The 8,042-nt window shown below is 39.6% G+C and overlaps 1 protein-coding gene across 2 annotated transcripts in view; it reads right to left on the bottom strand.

Annotated features, from left to right (window-relative positions):
* Positions 1-295: 295 nt before the first annotated feature.
* TPGS2 (tubulin polyglutamylase complex subunit 2) overlaps positions 296-8,042 on the bottom strand; it is a 66,191-nt gene continuing 58,444 nt past the window's right edge. The window contains exons 5-7 of one of the 2 annotated variants that reach the window (XR_009534725.1): positions 6,251-6,406; positions 4,608-4,766; positions 296-2,506 (exon numbers count right to left, since the gene is read on the bottom strand). The gene's annotated coding sequence lies outside the window, so the exon portion shown is untranslated. The remainder of the gene's footprint in view (positions 2,507-4,607; positions 4,767-6,250; positions 6,407-8,042) is intronic. The other variant, XR_009534726.1, reaches the window with a different exon arrangement.

The raw sequence follows: 8,042 nt of genomic DNA, 5'->3' as shown, positions 1-8,042 counted from the left end.
TGGGTATTTATCTGAAGAAAACAAAAACACTAATTAGAAAAGATATATGCACCCCTATGTTTATTGCAGCATTACTTACGATAGCTAAAAATATAGAAGCAACTTAAGTTCCCATCAATAGATGAATGAAAAAAGATATGGTGTATATATATATATATATATATATATATATACACACACACACAATAGAATGTTACTCAGCCATAAAAAAAGAATGAAATCTTGCCAATTGTGACAACATGGATGGACCTAGAGGGTATTATGCTAAGTGAAATAAGTTAGACAGAATGAAAAATACCATATGATTTTACTTTAATGTGAAATCTATACATGAAAACAAATGAACAAACAAAACAGAAACAGACTCATAGATACAGAGAACAAACAGGTGTTTGCCAGAGGGGAAGGAGTTGGGGGAAGGAGAGAGATAGGTGAGGGAAATTAAGAGGTACAAACTTCCAGTTATAAAATAAATGAGTCACAGGTATGAAATATACAGTGTGGGGAATATAGTCAATAATTACATAATATTTTTGTATGGTGACAGATGGTAACTAGACTTGTGATCATTTTGAAATGTATAGAAATATTGAATCACTGTGTTGTACCCTAGGAAAAAACTAACATGGTGTTATAGGCCAATTATACTTCAAAACAAACTCTTAGAAAAAGAGATCAGATTTGTGGTTACCAGAGGCAGCAGGTGGGGGGAGGAGGAATTGGATGAAGGCAGTCAAAAGGTACAAACTTCCAGATAAGGTAAATAAGTCCTAGGGATGTAACGTACATGATAAATATAATTAACACTGCTATATATTATATATGAAGTTGTTAAGAGAGTAAATCCTACGAATTCTTATCACAAGAAAAAATACTTTTTTTCTGTTTCTTTAATTTTGCATCTATATGAGAGGATGGATGTTCACTAAACTTACTGTGTAATCATTTCATGATGTATGTAAGTCAAATCATTAGGCTGTATACTTTAAACATACACAGGGCTATATGTCAATTATATCTAAATAAAACTGGAAGAAAATAAAGATATTCCACAGAGGATTGGCGCAGCACATTAAAGGTATGGCATTAAATCCACCACGAGGTAAGTAGGACACCTTCTGTTCCTCTGTGAGCGGCAGGCTTTCTTGGACTGCGATAGGTCACTGCAGTACTTGGACTATTCAGTTGGCCTAGCTAAGCAGAGGCCTTGGCTATTGCTCTTTCAGAAAACAGACCAGAAGTCTCATTTTCCTTCAGAGAGACTCTGCCTAGAAATGCTTTTTAACCCTGTGCTGCTTTCTGGGAGGGGGGTTCCACAGGGTGACAGCCAGACACTTCTGGGCACGGCAGTGGGCTAGGAGACAGAAGCAGTCACCCCTTCCAAAAAACATTTGAATTGAGTACCCAATGGAAAAATTATATTTTTGTAAACCCCAAGTTTCAAATAAGAATCTAAAATGTTGCTATACAGAAAGAGATGGATGCCTGGGCAAGCTTTTGTAGCTGTTCTATCCAGCCTCAGAAAAAAATGGTGTCCTTGATGGTATGCTGATTTAGGTCATTTTGACTGGAGCTCAGCACACAGCAGCTGGTGGTAGACCTGGCTACAGAATTAGAGGAATTCAACCAACATCAGAGCGCTTCTTGGCTCAGAACATTAGGCCTAAGATTGGAAGTGACAAGGGAATAAAGGAGTCCATTCCCAGTGTAAACCATCCTCAGATATGCAGTCTCAGTGGAAAATGGGCTCTGATCTAGAAGCCCGTCAGTAGGTGGTATAAAAAACAACTTGTCTATCTATGGAAGAAGAACTTGTCCTGAAATCTGTAAAGGTTATAGAAGTTTAAACAACTTCCTAAATCAACATCTGTAAATGGAAGTTCACCTTTGGGTTAAATTAAGCTTTATAAGCTTGTGTTTATAGAAGAATGTTGTAAGACTAATTTTTAAATTTGTCTTGTGCTTGATTGAATTTTTCCTATTATTGATATTATAATATTGAAGGTGATTTCCCATTTTTTTAAATGGCCAAAAACATGATTTGTGAGGATGGTAATTAAGGTCACAGCAGTCTGTTTTAGAATCACATGTTTAAAGGAAAACAGTTTTTCTTATTAAGTTGTTCAACAAGCCTATATTCTAGAATCCCAACACTCTGTCTAGAACCTGCGTGGCCATGGTCTAGAGCCACCTATGGGAGCAGGTGTGCCTCAGGAACCACCAGAGACTTAAACAGAGACCCTCAAGTGCAATCTGTATCTCCGTCTCTCCCAAGGGATGACCTCATTTAAAGAAAACACAGTTTAAAAGTATAAAGTTGGGAACTGGAGCCTTGGTAAAGGTAAGCTGTTTTCCCAGAGGTTTAATCTTGCCCTTAATAGATTGTCCCTCACTGTGCAGCTTTTGCTTGAGGGACGAGGTGTCTGTGTTGGTCTTGAACTATTCTGAGGGCTGTTTGTGTCCCTGCTCTGGTTGCTCTCCAAGGTATTCTTTGCCACTCTTCATGCTGTGAAAAAAGAAAAAGGTAACTGATCTGTAGAGGAAGAGAAAGTGATTTGAGAAATGTGACTTCTTGAGCGATTACTTCTGAACTTGGGAGTGTGTTCTCAGTCAGGCCCACCTGCTTCCTGGGAGGGCAGAGGAGATGAACTGCTTTAAGATGTAGAAAATTTGCACCTTCATTTACCTCAGCTTTCCATGCTGGAGACCGTGCAGAGCCCTAGAGGCTGAGCTGCTCCCGGGCCGTTGGCTACAATGTGGGGCAAAGCCCAGAACCCACACTGGCCACTCTGCAGCCAGAGAAATGGGCCCTTTTCCAAGGTATGCAGTGGCATGCTGACTCATCCCTGGCCTTCCATGTGAGCCAGGGGTTGTAAAAATAAAGGATGAAAGGATGCTGTATCTTATAAAAGTATATTAAATCGAGTAAATGTCCCTGTTCTTTGTTGAATATAGCATGTTATGAAAGGGCTTTGCAGCAGTTATTCTGAGATTTGTTATGTAAAAACAAGGCATGCGTGGTCTAAGACAGGGCTGCCCAATAGAACTGTGATGATGGAAATGTTCTATATGTGCCCTATTCCAATACGGAAGCCACTAGACATACATGATTATGCAACACTTGAAATGTGACTAGAGAGACAAGCAGAATTTTATTTACGTTTAATGGCTACCTGTGGTTAGTCACTACTGTACAGTACTGGATATCACAGGTCTGAGAGATCACATCTTTTTATGTACTTTGTTGCTGTTTATTCATTTTACAAAAAGGAAGTTTTTATGTGAAATTGTGTATAGAATTGCTTTGGACTGCTGTTCTATCAAGAACTTAAGTACAGTGTCTAAGAAGCTATGTCCATTGCCTGCCTACATTGTGCCCTGAGCCTTGAGAGTTCTTGTCCTCAGTGGAGAATTCTGTGATTGATGTTCACTGCCATGAGATACGCACTCTTCTCTCCCTACACACCCCACCTAGAGGATGCGCACTCCCCTCAGCAGAGTCCACATCAAGGCTGTATGCGTGACCCAGTGATATACGCCATGGCCAAGAACACATCTCCAACAGCTAAATCCACCCTGTAATAAAGCTTTACAAAGCATCACTTCGTTCTTGTATTGCTTTCACCATGGTCCTCACTACTGCATTTCACCCTTATCATCTGGGAGGCCTTCTCTCAATATGAGTTTATCCACGTGAGACGAATTGGTTGGATATTGGCAAACATCCAGTTAGATGGCTGCGTTTATTTGAAGTGCTGCCTCTACCAAGGTGGGTATTGGGCAAGGCCTGGGTGTTGGGTGCTATAGGAAACATAAGGATGTGTGCCCACAAACATCCCACTTCTGAAATCACAAACAGAGGGACATTGTCTGATAAAAGATTTCTGAGTCACAGCCAGTGAGTGGCAAGAGGCAGTCTGGGAGAGACTGTTTGGATGCCAAAACATTGGCATAGCAGCAACATATCACATAACAGGGTCTCCTGAGAGAGGTGGTCTCTGAGCTGCCTTGCCTCTAAAATAAAGCACTGGTTGCATTTTGAGGATTTAAAGGAACACTTAAACTAACGGCATTTTCACAACTTTTTTTCTCATTATTTGGTAGTCCGTTCTATTGGTCTATCCTGGATTTAAGTATGTGGCAGCTCCTGATTTAGCACAAAATTATGAATTAAGTTTAATCTAATATTTCATGTGGTTTCACAATAAGCAGCATAGCTTGCACTGGTAAATTAAGGCCCCCATCTCAACTACCACTGAGGACACAGAGGAAACAAGGCAAGATGATTAAAAGTTAACTGAGTGGTACAGGCATGAAGTGCTCCCCCCTCGAGTGGGCTCTCCTTGTGAGCTCAGCTTCTCAGAAGCTTTGAGGTGGAGGTGGACTGGAGCTGGACCTTGGAAGGAAGTCGTGGCACAACTGGCTAGCACTGGCAGGTAGGAAATTATAGGTATAAAGTCACAGAAGGAGAACCCCACTGGTGTTTAGGAAGCAAAGTGAGAGGAGCAGTAGGCAGAGCCAGATGGCTCATGTAGAAAGTTAACGGCTAGAAAGAAAGGTTACAGTCGCGTTACAAAGGAAGAAGGGACTAAACTTTGAGTTCTTACCTGTGTATTTAATCTTCACAGTAACTCCATAATGAAGGCTGATGTGTTAACCAGAGAATGCTTGGTGGGAAAAACAGAATCCAGTCTGCGTTGGCTTAAGCCAAAGGAAATTAATCACAAGATTCCAATTTGGATTGGTACTCTCCCAGTGTCAGTCAACTGTAGTCAAGGAGGCAGAGTTATACTACACAAATATGGCTACCAGGGACCCTATGTATATATAAATGGCTACTATATTGAACAGAAAAAAAGTTAAGAATACATATTGTAATCTCTAGAGCAACTGCTAAAATATAATGCACAGAAGTATAACTTAAAATCAACAGGTAAGTTAAAATGGAGTTATTTAAAAATTAAAATTAAAGGGATAAAGAACAGGGGTATAGATAAAATATGATTGGTCATAAGCTGATAATTGTTGAAACTGGGTGATGGATACATGAGGATTCATTATACTATTCTATCTTCGTAAATGTTTAAAATTCTCCATAATAAAAAGTTTTAAAAATGGATGTATTTCATACAGAAACTAAAAGGTCCCTTGGTTCTTCTGTTCCAGTCATTGTATATGCTTCACTAGATTAAAAACATTTTGAGTTCTTCTCCTGCAATGAAAGCAAAACCACCCAGGCCCATTAAGTAGAAAGTTTCAGAGTCAGTGAACATTACTGTCATCATTGTGGTTGATTAAAAGCCCTGATGCTTGGAATCTTTCCTTGCAAATTTGATTTAGTAGGTCTGGAGTGGGATCTATGCATCTTATTTTCTACAGACAATTCCAGTGACACTGATACATACCCACCTTTGGGGAGCACAGGAATAACCCATATGCAAGCTGCCCCTTGTCATGCCTATCCTTGGCTTGGGTACTTCCCTGCTGTAGGACGCAAGCAGCATGACGATGTGGCACTTCACGCAGTCTTACCTACATCGAGGCATCGTGAAGCATCCTGCCATTTATTCTCTTTCTGTAATTCCAGCATAGAGTCTTTTTCCTGGGCAGTTGATTTATAGTAGTGCCTATTGCCATTTTAATTGCTTTAGTTTCAAAACATTAGTATCCTTGTGAGCTTTTCCCCATGTAACCCACTCAACCTATGCATTGTCTGAAGCCTTTTGCCAGGAATGCTCCCTTCCCCCTTCACCAGGGCCAGCTTCATGGGAATGTGACCTGTGAAGTCACACAAAGCTCCACACTCAGAAGGCCTCACACTTGCTTTAATGCTCTCCTGCTACTGCCTTGAAATTCTTAGTTTTATCTTTGAACTTGTGTTTTGTAAGTCAAGCGTGATGAGACAAGCATACACGTGAGCAGAGGAGATATGTGCAATATGTGTGTCCACTGTTCCTTACCACCTCTTTCATTTACAGCCATCGTGATTCTCGTGAGCACAGAATTCTAGTGGGCCCACCATACATGAGAGTCCAGGGAGGTTCAGAGTTAAGTACAAGGCAAGCATGTTATGTCTACAACTGAGAAAATGGGGACACAAGGGCCCCAAAAGGTCATACTTTCTATTTGAACCAGACTTGATTTGAATGCAAAAAGAAGGTAATGGCATTCTAAGAAGCATGAATGACCATGGCACCCAAACATTCCCTTTTTTACTCATGTTACTTTCCTGTATTAGCCAGCCACTTACGCTGAAATGATGACACAGAAGGAAAACATAGGGCAGCTCAAAATTTCTCTTTCAGTCCTTCCTTAGTCATCAGTAAGTTCAGAGTGTTGATAGAATGTGTACATATCAGGAAGTGAAATATCAGTTGAGCTACTTTTGCGTGTTGTTTCCACTGTTCTGATAAGAATGAAACATATATGCATATAAAAGGTATAAAGTAATAATTGTGTAATTTTTGGTGATGCTGTACATGAGTTAAATGCTCTATAGCTGCACTAAAAACTGGAATAGCACAATAGAAAGAGCAATGATAAAATTAACACTAATAATTTAAAGTTCTAATTTTTCCTAGAACAGCATCAAGTAGCAAACAGATAAAACACTGTAACAAGTTGTGAGAGAGACCACAGAAGAAAGGTAAAACAAATTAGTACTTTTTTTTTAACATCTTTATTGGACTATAATTGCTTTACAATGGTGTGTTAGTTTCTGCTGTATAACAAAGTGAATCAGCTATACATATACATATATCCCCATATCTCCTCCCTCTTGCATCTCCCTCCCACCCTCCCTATCCTAACCCTCTAGATGGTCACAAAGCACCGAGCTGATCTCCCTGTGCTACGCAGCTGCTTCCCACTAGCTATCTATTTTACATTTGGTAGTGTATATATGTCCATGCCACTCTCTCACTTCGTCCCAGCTTACCCTTCCCCCTCCCCGTGTCCTCAAGTCCATGCTCTACGTCTACATCTTTATTCCTGTCCTGGTCCTAGGTTCTTCAGAACCTTTTTTTTTTTTTTTTTTTTTTAGATCCCATATATATGTTAGCATACGGTATTTGTTTTTCTCTTTCTGACTTACTTCACTCTGTACGACAGTCTCTAGGTCCATCCACTTCACTACAAATAACTCAATTTCGTTTCTTTTTATGGCTGAGTAATATTCCATTGTATATATGTGCCACATCCTCTTTATCCATTCATTTGTTAATGGACACTTAGGTTGCTTCCATGTCCTGGCTATTGTAAACAGAGCTGCAATGAACACTGTGGTACATGACTCTTTTTGAATTATGGTTTTCTCAGGGTATATGCCCAGTAGTGGGACTGGTGGGTCGTATGGTAGTTCTATTTTGTTTTTAAGGAACCTCCATACTGTTCTCCATAGTGGCTGTATCCATTTACATTCCCACCAACAGTGCAAGAGGGTTCCCTTTTCTCCACACCCTCTCCAGCATTTACTGTTTCTAGATTTTTTTGATGATGGCCATTCTGACTGGTGAGAGGTGATACCTCATTGTAGTTTTGATTTGCATTTCTAATGATTAGTGATGTTGAGCATCCTTTAATGTAATCAGTATATCTTCTTTGGAGAAATGTCAATTTAAGTCTTCTGCCCATTTTTGGATTGGGTTGTTTGCTTTTTGGATATTGAGCTGCATGAGCTGCTTGTATATTTTGGAGATTAATCCTTTTGTCAGTTCCTTCATTTGCAAATATTTTCTCCCATTCTGAGTGCTGTCTTTTCGTCTTGTTTATGGTTTCCTTTGCTGTGCAAAAGCTTTTAAGTTTCATTAGGTCCCATTTGTTTATTTTTGTTTTTATTTCCATTTGTCTAGGAGGTGGGTCAAAAAGGATCTTACTGTTGATTTATGTCATAGAGTGTTCTGCTATGTTTTCCTCTAAGACTTTTATAGTGTCTTGCCTTACATTTAGGTCTTTAATCCATTTTGAGTTTATTTTTGTGTATGGTGTTAGGGAGTGTTCTAACTTCATTCTTTTACATGTAGCTGTCCAGTTTTCCCAGTATC

The sequence above is a fragment of the Lagenorhynchus albirostris genome, chromosome 14, assembly GCF_949774975.1.
Source record: "Lagenorhynchus albirostris chromosome 14, mLagAlb1.1, whole genome shotgun sequence".
NCBI classification, from domain to species: Eukaryota; Metazoa; Chordata; class Mammalia; order Artiodactyla; family Delphinidae; genus Lagenorhynchus; species Lagenorhynchus albirostris.
Note: the sequence above shows the minus strand (reverse complement) of the source record. Positions and strands in the feature narration are given on the sequence as shown.